The sequence below is a fragment of the Hetaerina americana genome, unplaced genomic scaffold (genome assembly GCF_022747635.1).
Source record: "Hetaerina americana unplaced genomic scaffold, ioHetAmer1.1.p SCAF_11, whole genome shotgun sequence".
NCBI lineage: Eukaryota > Metazoa > Arthropoda > Insecta > Odonata > Calopterygidae > Hetaerina > Hetaerina americana.
The window spans coordinates 29,780,023-29,804,147 of record NW_027286181.1 but is presented as its reverse complement, the minus strand read 5'-3'; the positions used below and the strand labels follow the sequence as shown (position 1 = coordinate 29,804,147).

Sequence of the window (24,125 nt, the reverse complement as noted above, 5' to 3'; positions counted from 1 at the left end):
CATAAAATGATTTATTATATTATAGTGAGAGATAAATCACTCAATATAGTAAAAAAAGCTTTCTTCTGCATAGATTAAAAGAATTAATTATAAACTCGCAGCGACCCGGTGGTCATATTTTTAAAGGCAATGATATCGTTAGCAATCGTCGAATAAAATAAATTAAGCTTATTCTTTTGAAGTATACAGCCTTACCCGTTTGGAGTACGAGTATACAAAGTGAAAATGTTGTATCAAAATGTCAATGATCGTCCATGATATTTAATATAAAATGGAACTTACGTATGAAACTGCCTCTTGGGAGTTAACGGATGGCATTCAGCTTCATCACCAGGGGTATCGGCGACTTTGTTTCCCAAGACTATTCAAATCACTCAGCTTCTTTCTTTTTCAGTGTAACAGATCTAAAACAAACAAAAAATATATTTTAGAAAAAATACGAAATACAAGATAAATATTTTAAAGAAGTATGACTGGAAACAAACAAATGTACACAAATTTTGCAGTATCTTAAACGTTCCACCAAGTTTGAGGTGATTTATAGGAGAGCTATTTTAAGACCCTAGAGTTAGCAGCGCTTTAAAGGAAAATCAATTTATCATTTGACTTATTATTTATTCATTAAGAAAGTCAAAGAACAAAGGAGTGATGAATATTGCAGTCATAATTGCTAATATATTAAGACTAAAATCTTCAAACAAAAAATATATGATATGTTATGAATTTTCGAAATTTTCTATCGATAAGTGTAATTTGCTTCTCCATAATTACATAGAAATTTATAATATCCTGGAGATAATTTTCGTGAGTTAACACAAAATATCAACTTGGTGAACTCAATAAATTATTATAGATCACCAGATAGAAAGAGTAAGGGATACACGGACTCCATTAACTTGCGCCAAAAAATTCAAACGAGATGTGTGAAAGTGCTACCAGAATTGAGAGAACGAAAGTAAACTCTCATGTGTAACTTGATCTTACGAGTTCCCCTTGGCTTACCTCAAAAAATTCTTTCGAAGAATATTTTCTTTTATTTAAAGCACCAATTTCAACAGAGTAACTCGGGAATGTCTCCTGATATGACATTGAAACCAATATGAATACTATTGGGGATCATTTATTTGCCACGACTGCATCATAACCCTCTACTCTATACCCATAATAAACGGATATTTGCATCAATTCAATTTTCCAACCCTATTCGCTCAAGTAGTCATTTCGAATGTCTCCTGAAGATATCAGGGAGGATTTGGGAAAGACATTTCTGCATACATTTCATTTCTCGTTATTTAGAGAGGTCGAGTCACCGACGATGCGCCTCTTGAGATGCCAACGTTCAAAGATGATACCATTCGCTAACATATAATTTCTTTTACTTCCCATTTCTTTGCAGAAAGGCTGGCTTTTTGTATATGGTTACATTCGGAGGAAATTTCGTGGCATTCGGTAAGGGGATCTCCTTTTCAAGGAGCTTGAGGAATGGAAGTTATTATATCCAATGAAGCAGAAGAGAAGGAAAAGAGAACTAGAAAGGAACGAATTGAGGGTGGAGAAAGGCACTCCGTTCCGGGGCACTCCTCCCAAGACGTCATGCTTTCTGGGTCATTCTAAATAAATTTCATACGTATAATGCACATGGAAGAGACCACCTCAAGCAAAAATAGGGAAATATACAAGTTATATAAGGAAAACGTTTTTGAGATTAAAGAACTGAGCGTAATTTCTCACAATAAATGACTATAAATATATATGTATATACTATACATCTATAATGACTATATATATATACATAATATATAAAGAAAAATGTAAAGAAAGAGTATATATATATATATATATATATATATATATATATATATATATATATATATATATATATATATCCTCTTTCATAGGATTCAACATCCCATATCCAATTACATCTGCATGTATCCTTCCAGTTTCCTTCAAATAGTTCCCTCTCTTCCCCAGTCATACACTGTACTTTCTCCTTTATTTCCCTTCCCTCGTATATCCATTTCACATTTTCCATGTATCTACACACCCACGTTTAAAACCCTCCAAAATACGACAGTTATTTTCCTTCAATGATAACTCTTGCACCGCACGAAACCACACTTCATAGCACTGATATAACAATCAATTTGTTAATATTCTTAACGTCTCCGTCGTCAATTTTCTCCTCCTTGTGAAAGCCTCTTTGTCTGTCCCAATTTTTCTTCTTACGCTCATACTGCTTTGACCATTTTTGGTCCAAAACACTTCTGAGATAGGTTGACTATTTCACCTGATCTAGTTTTTTCCTTCCTATTTTAAGGTTAAGCTTGGCATTTCTCCTTCCAAAAAATCGTATAACCTTTATTTTATTTGTTTTGATTCTTATCCCATATCCATCGCACTGAATTTCCAATCCACTCAGCAATGCTTTCAACTCCTTGGCTGACTGACACTAGAGCTCTGTCATTAGCAAACCTAACGGATTCTACAGATTTCCCATCGACTTGAATGCCTATCTCCAGTTCTTCTCATGCCACATTTCCTCAACATATAGTACTAGTTGAAGAGTCGCAGGTGAAAATGGCCCAGCCTGGCTTACACTCCTTGCTAACACTGCCCATCCGAACCCTTCATCAACCACTCGCACTTGAGCTGTCTATGACATTTACAGACTGAGGATTTTTCACCTATCCCTCCATTCTACTCCTATTTTATGCAATTAGTCCATTGATTCTAGTCAATTCACTGTATCAAACGCCTTATCGATATTGGAAACAGACAAAGACGTCTTCATTTGGTTCTATGCTTCTTTTCCTAAGTAACATCATTACCTCGATGGTATCATGCAATCCTCTACCCTTCCTGAAACCAAACTAATCACTCCCTAAGTAATAATTTGCTTTGCTCTCCATCCTCTTATTGAAGATTCTGAGAACTTATTTGCAAAACTAGCTACCTGCGAAATCAAACATACTATTCTGTAGTCTTCATAAATGGTTTTCTTAGCCTTTTTTAGAATAGGAACTAACATCGATCCGACGAAATCTCCCGGCCAAATCCTCTCTTATAATTGCAAAAAATTAGTCCATTAAAATTCTTCTTCCCGATTACCAATACTTGCAAACCCTTAGCCGAGTGCAAACTTTAACATCCACAAACCTGTTTTTATAGATTCCCATCAAATTTCATTCCATTCCAGTTTTCCCATGCCTCTTTTACTATTTCCTCCTCACATATATGCATGTGTGTGTGCGGAAAAAGGTATACATGTATGTCTCTGTGGTTGTGGATTGGAATGGATTTCTTAGTTTTACACACAGTTTTATTCTATTTTACTGGTGGTGACCTAGCACCCCCACTTCACGCCCTTGCGGTGTATTATATAAGTAAAGAAGATTAAGGGGATCCAATGGAGCATTGCAACGATTCTCCAACGCTTAGAGTGAGAGAGAAAGTTTTCCTCCAAATAGCCATTTCAGTCTGGCTGGAACGTCAAAAAAAAGTATTTAATTTTTAATTTCTGACAAGTTCCATTTTTCTCAGTTTAATTTTAATGCTCAGAAAAAGTTTACTCGAAAAATATAATTATTTTTTTCAGCCGAAAACTTTTCGGCAAAGGAAGTGAAAACAACTTTTGCTTCCGGTATAGAACGCCTCGGTTAGACATGTGAAACACCGGTTTTTAAAAGCTATCTCGTGAAGCGGTTAAAGGACAGCAATCCTATCCTTGAGATTAATTTTTTTTTGTATTTGAAATATAGTGGCGAACCAGAGCTCAGCCTAAAAAATACAAGTGTCTTCATTTTTTTCCATTTCGCTACCTATAAAGGGTTTATAGACCACTATTGCCCTAGAATATTCAATTATTCAGGAGCAAAGGCAGAATATTCTCAAACTAGATCTTCTCACAGTCAGTTTTTTTATCATCGCTCCCCATTGTCACGTCATCTTGCGAAAAATCGACTTTAGTAACGTCGTCCCGCAGGGCTATTGAAACCATCGAAACTCGTTTCCTACCAGAGGGCAAATGCGATTTTTGGACCATACTATATTTACCCACCAGTTCCCAGCCTTATACGTACGACGCATTCTTACACCGTGCCACCCAATCGGCAAGTCCAACTCGGGTCATTCGAGGGCCATTTTCAGAGGAACTCCACTCCACAGACACCTAATCGCCTCTCGCTCGCAGTTTCAGCTTCAACCCTTCAAGGGGGAAATTGGGAAGGGGGGGTTGTGCGGAGTTGGAGGACTTAAATTTCGACCCACCCGCGACCCGACGGCCACTTAAACGCGTTCACGTTTTATCTACGCGCGACAATGAGCAACACCCGAGTAGGATGGCGAAATGTAGCGGAAAATGAGATACGGACATTCCGCGGGGTGAGGGAGGGAGAGAGGGAAGACGGAGGCTGCGGGAAGGGGTGAGGGGATGGGCGAAAAAAATGCGAGTCGAAATGAAAGAGAGAGAAAGAATGTGGAGGAAGAATACGATCCCAGGAGAAAGAGAGGAGGAGAGAAGGAGAGTGGGTGGGAGAAAAAAAACAAACGAGAAACGCTAAGAGGGTGGGAAAGGAAAGGACTGTGGGAAGGGGGCAGACACGCAGTGGATGAGGGCGAGTGGTTTGGGAGGGAGAGATGGAGCGGGGAACAAGAAGCATGGGACAAGACAAGGGGAGGGGGGGGGGAAAGTGGGAGGATTTTCTTGAAAGTAAAATGAAGGGACGGGGATCGTTTAAGAATGCGAAGCGTCTGGCTGGGGTTGGGAGGGGGTCGAGGAAAGAAAGGAGGACTGGGGTGGAATGGATGGTTCGTGGAGTGCAGAGGGAAAGGTGGGGGGGGGAACTCGCTCAATCTCACGCACGCAAGAGCAAAAACTACAAGCCGGTCGCTTTGGATATTCACCCTACTGCAAATAATTTCTCAGAATATCATCCCATTTCTTCCGGCGGAGGCCGTCAGTGATAAAGCTAGAGGAAACGATGCTGATATTTATGCTGTTCCATTCAAACTTATATCTAAAGATTTAAATGTCATGGGAACAGTACCAACAGTATTAACAACTATGAGAATTAAGGATACTAGTCGAAATACTTTTAAGATCTTTACATCTGTAATCGAAAAGATACTGGTCGATATTCTCTAAAGATTTGCACGCTGAGGGTTTTCAGTGAATATTATTTCCCTTTACTCTGCCTCCCCATTATCCTCCCTTATCCATTACTCATCCTACCTAGTGGTTGTACCCCTGTCGCACTCCTGTTTGGTGGCTTGCGGAGTATTACTGCAGATGTAGATTAACAACTGCCAACCAAGACGTGCGTACCCACAAAAGTTTCTGTATCGAAGCAGAATAATATATACATTAATTTCATTACTCTTTCAAGTAACGCCAATTTTTTCGGTCTTGAAAAAAAGTTTAGAAATTATATTCCAAATAAAAAGAACTATAATATCGATTATAAAGAGAATGGAAACAATTAGGAATTCAGATAAATAGACCATCTCAATTCAGGGTTGTGGGTACATAATAATTTAAAATCCGCCATATTTGTTTGGTTATTGATTTAGAACTATTTTATCGTTGTTTTTTGACTGAAATTGAATACTATTACTGATAAATTGCTTGCTAGAAATTAAGCGACCAAATAGTTTTGATTATATATAATGCCTTTCTAAACCTTTCTAGTGTGACACCGTTAGCCACGATAGCATTTAGTTGTACTATGCATTTCAAAGATGCATTTTAAATAGGCTGAGCGTCGTTTTTAAAATTTAGGAAACCGCCAAAAATAAATTTATATGCTAAAAATTATATTTTCTCTTCAGTAAATTTGCGATTATATGTCCTTCAATAGCGGATGATATAGCACAAGGGTAGAGCATTAGACTACTGACCTGAGGGTTCGGGTTTGATTCCCGTACACCCCACTTTAGGACAACCATCAGCTTCACCCAAGCTGTATGATTTTTGGGTTGGGGAAATTTCTGGGGAACCATTATTGGGACCGGGAAAGGAACCCTCCTATCCTTGTGCCTCGCGATACTTCGTCTATGTATTTTCTGACCATGCCGTGATATACGAGTACAGGAAAATATCCAGTCATAAAGATAGAGTATTATTAGATAACGACTTAATGCAATTCAGAAGTGGTGCGGTGCGAGACATGGGAGCTAGAATTAAATTTGAATAAATGTATTTAAATAAATTTCTGGAGGAAAATCACTTTACCAGAAAACAGTTTCTTGGGTTTAAGGATAACTACGGATATGTCCTGAAGAAATCACATTCGTAAAATTTGCGGATTAGCTAATAAAAAGTTAGGACTCATAAATAGAATACTTGGAAATTGTAATGAAAGGATCAAGGAGTTATGTTATTTAACGTTGGTTAGGCCCCACCTTGAGCATGTTGCGAGTGTATGGGATCCTTATGAAGTAGGCTTAATTTTGGAACTAAATCGAGTGCAACAAAGAGCAGCTAGGCTTGTGAAAAGTTGTAATGAACCAGGTAGCAGTGTCACGACACTATTGAAATAAGTAACACAGGGGGCACTATTTGCCCGTAGGATTAAATACAGGTTAAATTTACTTTAAATTTGAGGCAGATTACTTATCTGGGGATGTTAAGGACATATTACAGGCCCCCTCTTACTACGGTAGATCATATCACATCATATAGAAATTCGGGAGATTTATTGAAGAACGAATAGCTTTACATTTTTTTTTCTTGAAACATTAGAGATCATAATAGACATGATAGAAATCGTGTAGGAGATAATTGTAATTGGTATTTTATACATTTGTTGATATCTTGCATGTTTCTTCCAGCATCTTATTCTTTTATTTTATAGACTCATCTTTTTAATTGTTCTACAGCATGATTTGAATGTACGTATCCTGTTATTAAGTATTGTTGCATTTCATTACTTCCTTTCGTGTGGTTAATATTTGTCAAGTGCATGAACAAACTAATATTTGTGCAGAGGTAACATAATTTGATTTTGCGAGGGGTTTTATTCCAGTTTACGGGTGGTGACCTAACACCCCCCATCACACGCCCTTGCGGCTGCTTGCGGGGTATCGTGTCGATGTAGATATAACTTTGTGTGTAAATTGCACAGACCTTCGGGCTTAGTACTTGGTGAGCTCTACCGACACCTAACAAACCGACTTTCAGGTTGATTACTGTTTGAATGGCCTTTGCAATCTTAAATGATTAGCACTTTTTAACAATGTCCAGTTAAAGTAACCAATAGACGTTTGACATTATAAAATAATTGTTATATTATAAAAATATACAATTAGACGCACGCGAGGTAATGAAAATAGGACGGTGAGAAATCATCGTATTGTCCAGTACTGTCTCTTTGAGTATACGTATTCCCTGGTTCTTTGAATTAATTTTGCTCCATTCTTTATTTAAATTCCATTTGGAGTCAGATAATGTTAAAGAGGATATGCCACACGATAGGGAAGTCAAATGAATCTGGAGCAACGAAGTCCCTGTGTAAACATCAGCCAACGTTCCGAACGGGAATCTATATAGATGCTAAGGGATAAAATTTGGAAGGGGAAAGGATTTGTTTATCTCGACGCCAGCAAAACCATGAATGAAATTACGAAATACATTGCGAAAGGGAAGAGCTTTGAGTTTGTACCCACTCGTTTGACTATGTAAACATCGCAAATGAACAAGCTAAACAAGAAATAAGGCCGTGGCATAAAATTTGTAAAACGTTCTCCTAACAGTATTATTGGACGTGACGAATTACTTTTTTTCATAAACCACAGCCGGAATCCGGCCTGCTGAATAAATAACGAAAAAATGCTACAGTCTTTGGAGTCGATTTTAAAAAAACATATTTATTTAAGTTTCATAAAGCTTATTCATGAAAACTGTTATTTATCTTTCAATGCTTTTAAACGATATCATCTCGAAACCAAGTCTCCATTCACTTATACTTATTGTAGAAATATGTTAAAAAATATCAAATGAGCATTTTTTGCTTGAAAAATAAAATATGAATAAAGTTCGTAATGGTATATGAATAATATATGAATTGCGTCCGGCAAAGAACATTTCACTAGGAGAAAAATAAATAAAAAGAAATCTGAGCAAGGATTTATAGAAATATGAAGATCGGTTTTTTTTACGACACTGGAGCATGGTCGCTGGAATAAAGATGATAGGCATATATTGGAGGCTCTTGAAACAAGGGTGAGGAGAAAGTTACAATGGGCAGAAAGAAAAACAAACAAGGAAGTGCTAGGCATGCTAGGGGGTGGGGAGAGGATCGCTGGCAGAGATCCTAAGTAGACATGAATGAAGGATGCATTCAGGTTGTCGATGGAATGTTGAAGATTGTGATAGAGGGGAGAACATTAGACAAGCGACGGCGGGAGGAGGTAAAGAATAGACCAGAATAGGAACGGAATGAAGGGAGGTAAAAAAGTAAGTGGAATTCAAGAAGGAAGTTAAAAGAAATGAGGAATTGTAGCATCGAGGTTTACATTTATTTTATGTATAGACCGGAATAGGGATGGAATAAAGGGAGGTAAAAAGTAAGTGGAATTGAAGAAGGAAAGTATAAAAAGTACGTCGAATTGCAATATCGAGGTTTACGTTTTTTTGATAAGTACCATGAAAGCAATGTTCCTTTTTGCAATCCGTGTCCATTCAAAGATAATTACGAACGGTTACCCAGTTATTATATTTGTAATGTTGCAAATGTAATTCTTATATATCCATTTTGATTATTTGTCAAGGCACCTGTATTTTAAATAACTCACGAGTCCTTAAATGGAATAATCTGCAAGCGCTTTTCCCTTGATATTTCTAAAGGATCGTTATATATTCATGAAGAGCATACGGGCATGATAATGGGAAGACCTTTTTTTGGAGTTCTTTCAGCAAGAAAATACGAACGCGAGATAATCTACTCATAACGTAGGGTAGGGTATATCGCAGGCACGTTACACATGAAATAAAAAAATTATGAAAATGTTTTTTGCCCCTTTAAATATTCCTTCCTGACTAAAATCCTTTGCTTTAATAAACTTTATAGTAGGCAAGTGTTTTGGTAGAATTTTATGACAACAGATAAAAAAAAGCACTTTGCCCTATTACACGCAAAGAAACATTAACGACCTGACCGGTTTCGAAGATAATACTTCATCATCACGAGATTTGTAATTGACTCCATTATCGCAGAGGTCAAATTGCCTCCATGAGGTCATTGGAACCTCATGATGTTGATGCATGGTCATTGATAACGACCAGCACAATTTCCCGCGAGGGAGTATGGCAAGGGATGTTAAAACGTAAATGCACAAATGTGAGCTTTGAGGATGTTTGTTTGTGAGGATGTTTGTTTGTTCATGTACGCAAACACAGTTACAAACACGTGATTATAATCCATGAAATAATGGACGGCTTGCGCAAAATCATTGAACTGTGCTTTTTAAATGAAATACATACGGGTGTAATTCCATTTTGAATGCGTATAGTATAGGGGAAAAACGAGTACTCTGACTTGGTCAGGCCATCGATTTAAAATGCAAGGGAAATTAAAAAATATCAATATCCCTTCTGAATATAATCCTCGGTCCCCCTCCTTTAGGAGACCTTTAATTGTTTTATTTTGTACCCTTTGTGCACGCAGCGTATTAAAATGATGAAATAATTTCTCTCGCGTGATGAACGAACGTGGATCTCTCATTGTCAGCAAGACGCATGCACGTGCTACGTACAATGGGTTGGTAGGTAGGGGTACGCTTCCCCGTTTCAATAACTCCATCCGGGCGGGGTGTTTTTCTCCCTTTCACGGATGACATTCTGCGTCCAAGAACCACCGTGACGAGCGAAAAAACACGCCGTGAACGAAAATTAAAGAGGGAGCGGACACTAAATGAACGAGCGAGCGCACACACCGAGTTGACGGGGTGGAGTGTATGAAGAGGAGCCCTGCGGACATGCCCCCGCCACGAAGATGCCCGCTCTGAATACGAAAGAGGACAAACGGGTGTTCATATCGCACGAGCCGGGGATCGCCGAGAGAAGAGCGGTTTTTTTAAGGGGGGAGAGAGCAGAGAAGGGAGGCAAGGGAGATACGAATGGGACGCAGAGAGACACCGAGGAGATGCCGCTTAAAATAAGACAGACAAGTGCCGAAAAATAAATGCTCGCTGGTGAAAGAATTAAAAATACCATTTTACTCTAAAGACCCCCTCCCCCCCCACCTTTCCCTCACCTCTCTCCCCACGAAACTGAAGGCATATCTTTGAAAAAGTAATTTACCATATTCTCTTACATTATTTAATTCAGGAAAATGTTTCCAGGTCAAAAGGTTTTCAAAATTGCTTGAATACCTATGAGGGCAATCACAAAAGCATTTCCTTTTCAGCATGTTCAATCCTAGTTTCCGAGAGGCTGATTGATTACTTCAGTTTTCCGCAAACTAATGCCAGCAGGTATGTGTACACCTTTAACATTTTCGGAAATTTGTTTTGGAACCATTGCGTAGTTCCAGGACATTAAAATGAAATAAGTAACTTTGTAATCAGCAAAAGAAATGACTGAAGCAACTACATCAACCGAACGAATAAAACATGAATAGTAAAACTATCCATTGCGAAAGAAGGAAATAATTTGTTGGCTTACCACTAGAATACAGTTAATCCACCCATGGTGGGAAGAGAAAAAAATGCTTCGAAATCGATTCATTTTTTCAATGATTGACTCCCTAGAAGTCGGATGGATGTTCGTTGTGCTTACTGATTCACATTTTAGCTGTCACGTTCGCTTAACGTTTTGGATTTATTAGTCTGCTACCGCGCCATGGTAGAGTTTGAAAGCGTAAAAGATAGAAGACCAACAGTCATACAACTCGGGGTACAAAGTGGATAAGGGATATTCTTCCCCTCAATCAAGTTCAGGTGCGGGTGGGGGCTCACAAAGGACAAAACCTTTTCGGAGAACGAATAGGTACACGGAATAGGATCCGCAATGGGGGTAGTAAGCCAGGGTTATATCAGTTTGGATACGTTCGGGAAGCCGTTACCCTGTCCAACCTGGAAAACTCCTAAACCTTAACCGTTCGAGAGCGGAAACAATTACCTCCTGAGAGACAAATAAGGAGACGGTCGTCCAGCTGAGACGCCGCTTGCGTCACCTGCTAAAAACCCGAATTAGACGGAGACCGTGAGGGTGGATGGGAAGAGGATATTGGAAGGATAACGCTTGCGTAGGAGAGGAAAGAAAAGGGGTCACAAAGGATTATTGCTTCCTGGTTGCAGCCTGTGAAGACATTCCAAGATATTTTCCACGCGTCCTAGACAGGACGTTTACATACGACCCGTCCACCTTTGTTGAACGTAAAATCTCTTAAAAAACATGCAAAGCGGTCATTTAACCTACAAACAGTCAGTTTAACTTCTATCAGATTGTTCATAACGAGAAGATTTACATAAGATAAAGACGCTTTCATGAGGAGGGAAATGATGACCAGGGCGTAGTGTAAGGAGGCTAAGGTAAATACTAGTAAAATATTTTGTATGGATCGTGGTTTTTGTACGGCGCGGAAACGTGACGTTGGATTAAGATTATAGGTTAAAATTCCAGACTCTAGAGATGCTGGTGAGGAGTAGGTTGGAAAAGGATAAGCAACTTGCCGGGATGAAGGGATGAGAAAAGGATTACGGAATTAATGAAATTAACAAAGTATAGGGTGTCAGGGTGTGTCTTGGTTGGCGAAGCTAAGAAAAGTAGATATATTTAGTCTGTGTCCATCCAAAGTCTACCTGAATTAGTAAAATGCCAATAATAATCCCGCTAAAGTATCTTTAAAGTTTTAGTTTTAATAGGAGACATCGACTTGATTTTTATCTAATTTTTTTCCTATCTTCTGAAATTTTATTTTTCCCTGAATTCACTCACGTAGTTACAGGGTTCGTCCGGAAAATAAGTGTACTGACTCCTGGGCTGGGCGCGCCGCTCCAGGCGCGCCCAGCACCGCTCTGACGGGCTGCGATTGGAGGGGGGTATGTTGGCAAGCGACGCTGAAAAAGGCAGTCGGCTCTGAGCTGTGGTGTAGTGAGGAGCTCTGTTAACGCGAACCTCCACGCTTCGACCCACGTCACGGAACGCGATGCCGAAGTTTTTGGAGCAGCGTTATTCCATCAAATTTGTGGTAAAGCTTGGGAAATCGTTTACCGAAACTGTCGGTATGATTAACCAGGCTTACGGGGAGTCAGCCATGTCCAGAAACATGATCTTTCGGTGGCACAAGATGTTCGTGGAGGGCAGAGAAGAGGTCGACGACGAGTCTTCGAGAGGTTCCCGATGATGCCTTCGCGGGAGCGTTCCAGGAATGGGAACGCCGCTGGAACAAGTGTATCGACTCACAAGGGTCCTATTTTGAGGAATATTAGCTTAAGATATGTAAAAGTGTAATAATTTTTTTTTCCTGAGCTCAGTACACTTATTTTCCGGACGAACCTGTACCTTGTGAGGGTAAATTCTGAGAAGCTCTGGATCATAAAAGATGGGCGAATCGCGACTGTCTGCCTAACAGTACGTTCGTACATTGCTTTTAATAGTGTTTAACTGACTTCTCTTTTAAATCATCAGATCAACATGTCATTTTTGATTATTGAGGCAAGTTTATTAGCTACCTTAGTCTGAAGATCTCTTCGAAAAATTTTACGCTGTTTACAATTGAATTTTGTTAACTTTAATTTCAAAATTGACGAGTACAAATGGCATTTTGCAGTCCTTTAAAGAAACAGGTAACAAAACAACAAACATTTAATCGAAAAATCAGGTAATATGCATTTAAAATACAAGTTGCTTAGGAAAGCTCTGTTTTTGGGGGCATATATGTACTGGGAAAACATATGGAATGATTCATAATTTTGTATTTAATCAATGATATCTGCTTTAATAACAACAAACTATGAAACAAAGAGTGAAGTTTTAAAATCAACGGTGCTTTTTTGATAGAATATTAAATCTACACACTTGCAGCAAATATATTTTTTTTCCAATTGAACAAACGGCTGCACATTTTTGTATTCGTAAGTTATGTGAAGTTATAAACGTTAAATTCTAGACGTCAAAGTAAACAATCAATTCATATGCTGACTTTTTTACATTCTACAAAGAGAAAGTACTCTTGCGTATTTTAAATACTCTCACCGGCACTATTCCTGTGTTCATTAAAGCTTTAAATTTCAAGATGGGAGGAATTTAGTCACGTCAAACGTCTATTACTTAATTTATTTTTTATTTTTCAACACATTCAAGAATATTGATAGAATTGTGCTCTCACGGCTAGTAGTATTGAATGAATGTAAAACTCCAATAGCCGTAAACAGTTTAGGTAAACTGTTTACGGCTATTGGAGTTTTACATTTATTCAACATTCAAGAATGTACTGTCCCATCCGTGCACCATTGCCTTGTAAATTAAGCCGAAACTCTTTGGATGATCTTACATAGCTAATTTCTTGCGAGACGGTGTATTTATTGGAGTAAAGATTATATATTAAGAATATCAAAACATTCAAGAATGTAAGTCAATATATCTGTTGACCGGAAGAAGGGAAAGCATGGAATCTAAAAAAAAAACCTTTCCTGGAAATTGAGTCAATGGAACGAGCGATTTTTAATTAAAATGTTTTTCGTTTCGTAGATTTAATGTTTATCCGAGAAAATGAACTGAATTTTAATTTCCGGCGATACAGGGAGGGGGAATATTGGAGATGACCTAAATTAAAAAACTTATCATTTCGAGAAATATCTAAATCAAACACCTCAATTAGAAATAAAATATTCTTCCCTCAGATCAAAAATATATACAAGCGGATCTCTGAGGGAATACGTGGATTCGTTTATTCAGAAATTTTTCCAGAAATCCGTGGATTCAAGTCTAAAACTTAAAAAATGAACAAAAACTCCTGCAAAAAAGTATGGATCGTCTCTCGCTAGCTCTTATTGGCTGGATGGAAGAATTAGAATATATATAATTTTCAGAAATTAAAACTACATCCCTTGGGTCAAATTCACTCAATTTTTTATGGATGAATCCGACATTCTCATAAGTGCGAAATCTTAAAAGCTGTGGGGAGAATAGAGTATATTTAAGATTGTTACCGATTTAAATTGTGGATTGTGCTCCAGAAGAGTCCATCAACATGAAAGATAATGGGATAGTCTAATGATAATCCGTAGTAATCGGATCACTATTTAAATTTGTTATCCATTTAATAGGTAAGGGTTGAAGAAATAACATTAAGAACTAAATAAAATTCGAATTATGACTTGCAAGAATAGCTTTTTAGTGACGAATGATGAGAAAACTGGAAGGTAATCACAATTGAATTTTTTCAACTGTAAACAGGATGAAAAACGAAAGTGAAAGTTAGTGAAAAATGGATAGTCGCGCAGAAAACCCAATTTTGCACACCTGGGGGAGTTTTATATGAGCATATAATTGAATTAAGAAAAAGGACGAATAGAATATGAATATAAAAAACAGTGATGGACTCATTCCGTTTCTATTTGCTCTACATTCAACACGATGCGTAATCAATTTAAACAATGTGCAATAGTTATAACTTTTGAGAACATGCAACCAACGCACTTATAAAAATAGATAACAAAGCATTCCTCGATCCTTTGATGAATGAGATATGGGAACATGGGCGTAAGTGCATAATTACTATCCCTACGGAAATTTCAGAGAGGATTATTTGTAATACTATATTTTCCATCGATCAATAGAAATATTTAGGCATCAGGCTAGTTACATATTGCGCCTCTCATTAAATTTTACATCAGTTTAACTCGTAAAATTTAATATACAACGCTGGTCAAGGTTAAGGAAGGAATTCAGGACATTGTGCTACGTATCGTGCTCGATAGACTCGGAAATGTTTAATTCAATTAATAAACCAGGAAAAATACTCCTTGTATTCAAGGTAAGGCTGAGCGAACTATTTCCAATTACAATGGCATATTCTGTCACTCAAGTATTGGTTTCATTCAAACATAATTTAAAATAGGATTTTCATGGTCCCTAACGACTGCTTCTTTTTTTCAATATACTTTGAATTTTTAAAGGTGAATATCCTTTAAGCAAAACTGAATTTTGATTTTGATGCAAAATCATCACCCCCTGCCATACATCGTAGTGGTGACTTAAGGATACTGAGTAGATGATTATCTTCTACAAATTATGAATAACTCTCTTATATTTGCCCTAAATTACTTCCTTCATTTCTTTGAAACTCCCTTCATGCTACCCATTCTCTTCCTTCCTCTACACCGCTTTCCCAACGTTCTCCATTATATCACAGCCTTTAACACCTAGCTACCTTTCGCTATTTCTTCCACTCACTCTCTCTGTCTTTTAGGGATTTCCGCCCACAAATTCCTCTCTTAGCTCAAAATATTCAAAACTTCCGCATTTTTCCTTTTCACTTTTCAAACTTATTCTCTCCAATCTTCGTCACACACACATCACAAAATCCCGCAATTTAAGTTTGCTGTCCAGTCTTAAACATTAGGTTTCAGATCTATATAGAGCTACGCTCCATATTGAGGTCTTTACTTTTCATTTCTTTGCAGCTTCGCTCAACGTAGGTGTCAACTCAATTCTCTTCCTACTGCGAATGATTATTTGTTAACAAAATATTTCTTCTGCTGTATCCGATGCTACAACCATTTTTCTCTAAAATATTGCCCAAATACGACTACTGCTTCACCTGCTCCAGTATATTACCACCGATTTTCTTGTGCAACTAAATCCAGGGAATCTTTTCCAAAATATGGGAAAAGTCGCGTTGTTCGTTTTCTTCGCGGACATGCTTCATCCTATATCTCTTACATAGTTCCTTTATACGCTCAACAGTTACTGCAGTCAAATAGATATCTACTTGAAAACTGGGTTTAGTCTCCCAATACTCCTGTATTTAAGAAAAAGGTTATTGCTCCTAAAAAGGTTTGAATGTGATATGATTAACCAAGTTCAGTGGTAAAAAAATCGAGTTTTTTTTAGGTTTTATCCCCTGATCTACTTCTTGCCTCGATTACCAGACGATTTCAATGGAGTTTCGGGTCTGATGATTCCAAAAATTCTTCCTTCACAGTTCGACCCAGTGCACTAAAACTTCCACCATGGAGAAGCTGTTTACCCGCTGAGGTCGGTCTCCCGAAATGGCCAACGCGAGAATGGAAGTTATGCTGATGAGGAGAAAATCAGAGGAAAATCGTCACATTTTTTTTGTTCAGAGCGACGGCGCCTTTGATATTTTCCACGTTGGCGCGAGGGTAGTCCCGAGCGAAAATTACACTCTCGGAATGCGGCGAGAAAAAACGGAGGCGGAGGAAATTGAGAAAGTTGGAAAAAAGGGGTTGGGAGAGAGAGTTTCCTGCTGACGCCCGAGTCGGATGGATGGAAGGATGTGGGGATGTGGGCGGGTTGGGTTGGGGTTTACTGAAGGGAGGTAATGTGGAATGGAGGGAACCGTCGGGGAGGGGGGGGAGAGGGAGGGTGGAAAGCGAAGTCGTCAAACGACAGGGGAGGGAGGTGGTTTACACGGGAGCGACTGCAGGAAAGTGATGAACTACATGTAAGCAAAGGGATCATCACTCGACGAGAGGAATCCCAGGGAGATGGTGGGAAACGCAAGGAGGTTGGAAGAGGAGAAGGGGGAGGAAGGAGAAGAAGGGAGAAAGCGGCTGATCCAAGGGGCTAGTCAACCCCCGATTGGTATTGCGGTATATTTGTATGCCTCTAAAACATTTTACATTGAATACCACCTTCAAGCCCAAAATTAAATCCGAATATTTACTCTACTCCTTGAACATAATATCATCCACTGCAGGATAGAATTTGGTCTACAAATTAGTGCGATTAGTCTCAAATTTAGCTGGACATAACTTTTTCTATTTACGAAAAAAGTTAGCAAAATTATTATCGTGCATAATGAAAATAGACCCCTTCCCCTTAGGAGGAATTACCCAGATCCGCTAAAGAAGAGGGATAGATCGGCGCTTGAAAATGAAGGCGACGGATGTTTTAATCAACCCTGAGGATGGCCGTGAGAGATGTGGAATTGATGCGACAGATCCGCGAAAGAAAAGTTTAAAATCCTCGCTTTAAATCTTACAGGATTCCAGTCATATTTCACTTTACCGTCAACAATTAATGAGATGCAATATTATAACAATACAGTTAAATAATTCCAATAAAATTGAGCGGAGCACACTAGGCAAAATTTTGGCCAACAGTGGGAAGGTAGACGGAAATTATTCCGCAGTTTATGTTCTTAATGCATCAGTTAAAAAAATTACCTTTAACTTTTTTACATTTATTTTTTATAGCTTGAATCCAGCCCTGGAGCAATTTAAGATTTTAAAAGCGCAGTTATGTCATTTCGTCAAACCCTAATTCAAAAAATCCCAGAAAAATGGACGTGAAAGGATAAAGATGGGTTCGAAATGGAATCTCCGAAATAAGCATATGAAAACACCTGGTTGAAATTTTACGGAAATTCAAAAAATATTCTATTCAGTTAAATTTTGCGTTTATGAGTTATTCAAGGCTCAAAATTTTTAAATTAGGAATTTAACTCAGCGGAGGCAAAATGAAAACGCTTAGTAATGATACTTCTCTTTTTATTCCAGTTCATTTCACGTCTATGGGATTAATTTCCATCAAAGTTTCATTAAACTGCGTCTGGACGGTGTTATAGCTTTTAAATAAAGCTCAGAAGCTTAAATTTACGTAATAAATAAAAATTTGGCAGGTGAGGTTTAAAGTACACTTTTCAAATTTTTTTCTCAAAATTGATTGGCATGTTGTTTCACAGAATAGGGAGTTAAGGAATCAGTTAAAGACTCTTATTTACTTTTATAATGTCTTTTTGGTGTTAATCAAACTTGAATATGTACAAGTTTGGGAAAGAGAGTCATTTTGTATTCTTACATCAGACATTTAAAGCAGTAATTCTGGTAGGCCCTCAACTGAAAAGAATTCCAACGAAAAACGATAAGGATTCTAGAAAGACCGGAGAAAAAAAGCAAGCATGGAAGCGATTCTAACTGCAATACTTTACACATTTTAAGACTATCGTTAAATTCCAGCATTTCATTTCTTTCGCCCATTATTTCTTTGTTAGTGTACCAATGAAAAGGGGTATTGGCTGTACGTAGAGACCAAACACTCCTACATTTCTTAGCTTTCTCTTGCGAGACAAAACCTAACACCCCACACTATAATAAACCCTTATTTAATCCTGTATATTTCCTCTCTTCATTCCGTCCAACATCCTTATCCTATTCCTACTCCTTCCTCGTTTGCCGAACGTTCTACCCTCTACCAGTTTTCAGAATATCATCGGTAATCAAAATTCTCGGCATCTATCTTTCCCACTTTTGTTGGATTTTTCCCAAGAATCTTCCACCACCACCACGCCTCGTTTCTTTTTTGTCCATCACACCTTTTCCATCCTTCTCCACGCTCACATCTCAAAAGCCTCCAATCTACGTCTATCATCGTACTTTAATGACCGTGTTTTTCCGTCTTAAAAAAATACGCTCTATATCAAAGTTTTCACTTGTCTTTTCTGAACATCCTTACTCCACATCCTTTTAACTAACTACTTCCTAGTGTAAGCTTATTTGTACATCGCAATTTTTCTTCTTATTTTTCTATTACATTGGCCATCTTGGCTGAAAACACATACAGATTAGTTACTATTCCACCTACTCCTGTTTCGGTTTTGAACGTAGTTTTCCTTTTTCTAATAAAACTTTGTATCGTTTACATTGATTCGATTCTATCACCCTGGTCACCCTGTCATCAGCTATGATTGAAACAATTTGAATTTCTAAGGCTGACTATCCTCTACCCTTTCTATCCACTGATATTGAACTACAAAAATAAAAGAAATTGACACTGAAATCAATATTCAAACAATCAATTTTTAAACATTTTGGGGAATGTTCTTAATGTCATTCGACGGTCTTCTTTCCCATTAATATCAGTGATTTTGTGTTCTGATCATAAAGGCAGTGGCTGTAGTTCCGGATCGACCTACCGTTGAAAGTTATTGCCGCCAACCTTAAAATATTTAAAACCATCTTATGGGTATACTATGAAGGAATAATTATTTCTTCATTAGCCTTTAGTTGCAATGTATAAGGCCTTGGCTGACGATTCCATCAGACGAAAGCAAAATTTCAATGCTGCGTCGCGTGTTACCTCCAATGTTGCCAAAAGCGAAATGGGCATGCTTCAAATAGCAACAACAGCCACTGTAATACTGAAGTCAATTAAATAAAACTATATACGCATAATAAATTATAATCGACCGACACAACGAAAAATTGAATATATGTACAATGAATAATGAGATAAAAATATATGCATATATGTAATTGAACAAATATATGCATATACATATTTATTGAATAACTCTCGAAAATCAGCAATTGGATCAATTACTGCAAAATATTTAGTCATTATTACTACATAAACCATTATTTTATTTAAAAAATTCCTGCGTAGCAAAATATGGCGTGAATTTATTAAAAAAGTTTCCATTTGGCGACAAAATCGATGAAAACCACTTAATTGAAAATAAGCCCATTAAACAAATTTTAAATCAAATGATATTACTTACTACTGGTGCCGAATTTTATTATGATATTATAAACTATGCTTCGTATATTAGAATCCATCTGCCACACACTTCATGGACGGAACATAAACTAAATTAGCTCCCTGGCACACCCACTCGTTACCCTTAGCTTGGCCATTTCATACTACCTTGATCAAATATTTCCCGGAATTTATTCAGAAAATTAAAAATACAAGTTTATTCATCTAAATCTATATTGTCCCCTTCAAAGTAATCCCCATCGACTGCAACACACTTATGCCAGCGCTTGATCCAATCCTCGAAACATTTTTTATATTCGGTTTTCGGTATGTCCATCAGTGCTTCCTGCGATTTTTCCATTACTTCCTCTCGGCTGCTAAAACGCGTTCCCCGTAATGGTTTTTTAACTCGATTGAACAGAAAGAAGTCACAGGGAGCCAAATCAGGTGAATTCGGTGGCTGTTGGATGGTATTTATTGCATTTTTCGTCAAAAAATTACAAATAATGATAGCACTGTGCGACGGTGCGTTATCATGGTGCAAAATCCACGAGTTTTCTGCCCACATTTCTGGTCTCTTTCGGCGAATTGCTTCACGCAAACGTCTCATAACGCCCAAATAATTCTCTTTGTTTACTGTCTGGCCTTCTGGCAAAAATTCATGATGCACTACACCGTTGTAATCCATGAAAACCGTCAGCATTGCCTTCTTTTTTGACTGAAAACGACGTGGTTTTTTTGGTCTCGGCTCATTTGGTGAACGCCATTCACTTGCCTGATGTCTGGATTGCGTGTCGTACTCATAAACCCACGTCTCGTCTCCAGTAATGATCGTTTTGATGAATGTGGGATCGGATTCAGCCTCACAAATCATGTCTTTTGCGACGTCAACACGGTCTCTTTTTTGCATGAAATTGAGGTCTTTTGGCACCAACTTTGCTGCTACACGACGGAAACCCAAATCATTAACCACAATGTCTTGGGCGGACCCATAGGCAATGTTCAAGTCCTCCGCTATTTCTCTGATGGTTAATTTGCGGTTATTGACCAACATTTCTTTTACTTTATCAATTTTTTCACCGACTTTCGATGTCGATGGTCTGCCACTGCGTTCATCATCTTCGATTGACTCACGACCACTTCTGAACCGCTCGTGCCACTGGTAAACGACCGTTTTTTTTAGAGAATCGTTGCCGAAACACTTTTCCAACATTTCCAACGTCCGTGCGCCACTAAATCCGTTTTTTACGCAAAATTTAATACAAGTTCGTTGTTGCAAATTTAAATCCATTTCTGAAATTGTAAAAAATCGCCAACACACACAGAGATAGATGTACTCTTGGCTACGTAACTTTTGCAAATGTCAAGTTATGACACTAAGATTTAAAGGGAATATCAACAACAGATGTACCAATTTAACAAAAAAAACAGAACTCAAATCGGAACGATGGGAGCGCTACACGGTGGTTATTCCGGGAACTTTTTGATCAAGGTAGTATGTGTCGAATGCGAACGTTAAAACCACAGGTGCAAAAGAGGATAAACTCACCCTCCTGATCTAAACTCATGCATTAACATGTGACAAGAAAATTGTATGAAAAGACTGTGCAAATCCCAAGCTAAACTATTAACCGACCGTACGCTGGGATGGGCGACTCACGTATAACTTCATCCACAGAAAGTTTTAAACGCTCAAGTTGAAATGGTCCGGCACGATAATACACTCGGGACGCAAAAGAGTGAAAATGTTAGACGCTAAATAACGCGCACTGAGTTTAATTTCCATTTGTAGTGTTTCCCCTCGTGGTGATTTTTTCTCTAATTTCGTTTTCCCGGCATTTAGATTGGGGAAGTGTGTTAGCCCACCCCCAAAGTACAACGGCCAAGGAGTCTCGATTACGGTAATCCCGAAGTCTAGCTACGTCGTATATTTTAAAGATTTATTACCCACCCTTGAGTAGTTGACCACAATGACTGAGTTAAAGCATGCAATTATTTGAATATTGCGAAGGTAATGAGAGTATGACTATTTAATAAACCTTCCCGAGTCGGTTAATCGAATGGGTCTTTGAATAAATGTAATTAACCGTGGGTTATGGAGGAAGAAATTCATTACTATTATACTCTCTCCAAAACCGCATTAATTACGCGTCAGGACCTCGCGTAATTGCTACAAAAAGTTAGGAAACGTCACATTTAAAAAGATCACCATATTGTTAAAGGTGATAAATCTCATTATAAATAGTAAATTAACTGTTTATGACGCTATTATTCCAACAAGTATGCATGATTAAACATTTTAATTGCATTTACAGCCATATTTTTAGTTAATATTTTCTCTCTCGACTTTACTTTCCACTACCCACGTTGCCATTATTCCTCTTGTATTTAATTAACACAATGAAGCGTGAGTCTTTATTAGAAACTAGTTAGAGAACAACATCGTTAGAAGCAAACTCTTATATGGAGCATAGTATTTGTATGGCTCAGAAACTTGGTCTGTAGGTGAGAAGATAACCATAGACTAGGGCTGTACGAGTAACAATTAAACCCTTTTTCAAGCCCTCAAATTTCCTTCCGCCCAGAACGTCGGCAGAGAATTCATAAATTCAGTAAGAGTTGCCGATGATCCAACTTCAATGAGCCATCCTCCTGAGTGCCATGGAGTGAAAACTGCTCAGCCAAGAAGTTAAAAGCATTGCTGATAGCTTTAGAAAATCAGCGTTTCAAGCGTGTGATGAGGATGGATGTACAACAACAAACGTTATGCGGATGTCAGAACAGAAGAAGGGTAAGGTAAAATTTGAAATAGGGGAGAAGATATAGCAGGTGGAGCAGTGTACCTATGTAAGCAGACCTCTGTTATGCTATGTTTGGAGCAAGATGGTAGAATAGGATGGACATAAAAATAAAAGATAGGGTATTTCTCAGTAGCTGAATTTGTTTCGTGAGTAGAGAGACTATGTTGAGGACACCCTTTGAGCTTAAAAAGTGACGACAATTTTGCAAGATTGGAGGCTTTGCTCGAGAAAGATTGCAGAGTAATTGTTCTCAAGGTTTCTAATGAACATGGTATCAATAAATGTGATGTGCAGCGACTTGTTACCGATAAAATGGGCATGAGAAAGTTGTGTGCGAAGTTGGGGCCGTAAGTGCCCCCGGACGACCAAAAGGAAACACGGACACGGATCTGCCAAGAGCTTCTTGACCATGTGAGCGAGGATCCAACTTTATTATACAATGCCAAACCAGATTTATTCCTCTTCCCCATCCTCAATTCCGTGCTGAAAGGACGTCACCACGGCTCGGTGGAATCGTTACAGCTGGCCGTGACGAGGGAGCTCAGCAGCACTTCGGGATCCGCCTTCAAGAAGACGTACTAGGCTTGGAAAACCCGCTGGCACCGTTGTGTGGACGCAAAAGGGTACTACTTTAAAAACTACTGAGTTGTATGTATCGATTCTAGCAGCACATTGTTTTATTAACTTAGTCCTACTACCATTGAGACAGACCTTGGACACCAGTTCAAGGGTCAACTTGAATTCCAATGATGTCTGACAGGATGTGGTTGAACCAGTCAATATGCACAGCAATTCGGGCGAGTGAGCGGTTCATAAAAGAAAAATATATCCTTTCACAGACTTTCTTGATTAAAACTAGTATCAGAGAAATAAAATGCGAAATAGATTTAAAAATACGTGAGTAATTCCTAATACTGGATTAGCGACAAAAAAATTAGAATACGACTCGAGATTTTGCAGCATAATCAAATAGATTCGAAGCATAGCATGATTTATTTATTCAGCGGGCAGTTCACCGTCCATTTGTCCTCTCCTTTTACTTGTCAAAATGGCTGGGAATAGTCGTTCAATGAAATCAATGACTATATTCTATTATATTATCAATTCAACACCTTCAAAACTAGGGACAAAATGAGCGTATTAAAAATGCAAGAGTTTAATTTGAAAAAAATAACCAATCACGCCCCTCCCACTATTTATAACAATACGTACATAAAATATCTATAGCAAAAGTCAGTACCCATGTGAGATGGAGCATTGGATATGAGAGGAAAACTTCTACGTAACACTTGAGGGAATTATACCTTTAACGAGAAAAGAAAACAGATTCCTCCTTTTTTTTTAAACCTTTCCGGGAGAAGTAATCGACATGACCAAAATAAAGTGCTGGAAAACACTCGCAATCACTCAGTCGTTCGTGCTCGTCCGAACAATAAATTTACTTTTCCTCTTCTGGAGCGAGCGCATTGACACATCTTCTGGATCCAAAATAGAGAAGAAACATGACTTTTTACCCGTTCCTCCGGATCCCTCCAGCAGCTAATTTCACACTGAACTATCCACTTAGCCTGGATGATGAAGACGGCAGACGCATTACGTCGGGAGATGAGATGGAGGATGGAGCGAGAATGAGGACGGTTAAGCGAAGGAAGAGA

General features: G+C 38.2%; 1 long non-coding RNA gene across 2 annotated transcripts in view; it reads right to left on the bottom strand.

Moving 5' to 3' along the window:
- Positions 1-288: 288 nt before the first annotated feature.
- The window catches only part of LOC139700839 (uncharacterized), a 396,632-nt gene continuing 372,795 nt past the window's right edge, over positions 289-24,125 (bottom strand). For both annotated transcript variants that reach the window (XR_011703894.1, XR_011703895.1), the window contains one exon: positions 289-404. This is a non-coding gene — a long non-coding RNA (uncharacterized lncRNA). The remainder of the gene's footprint in view (positions 405-24,125) is intronic.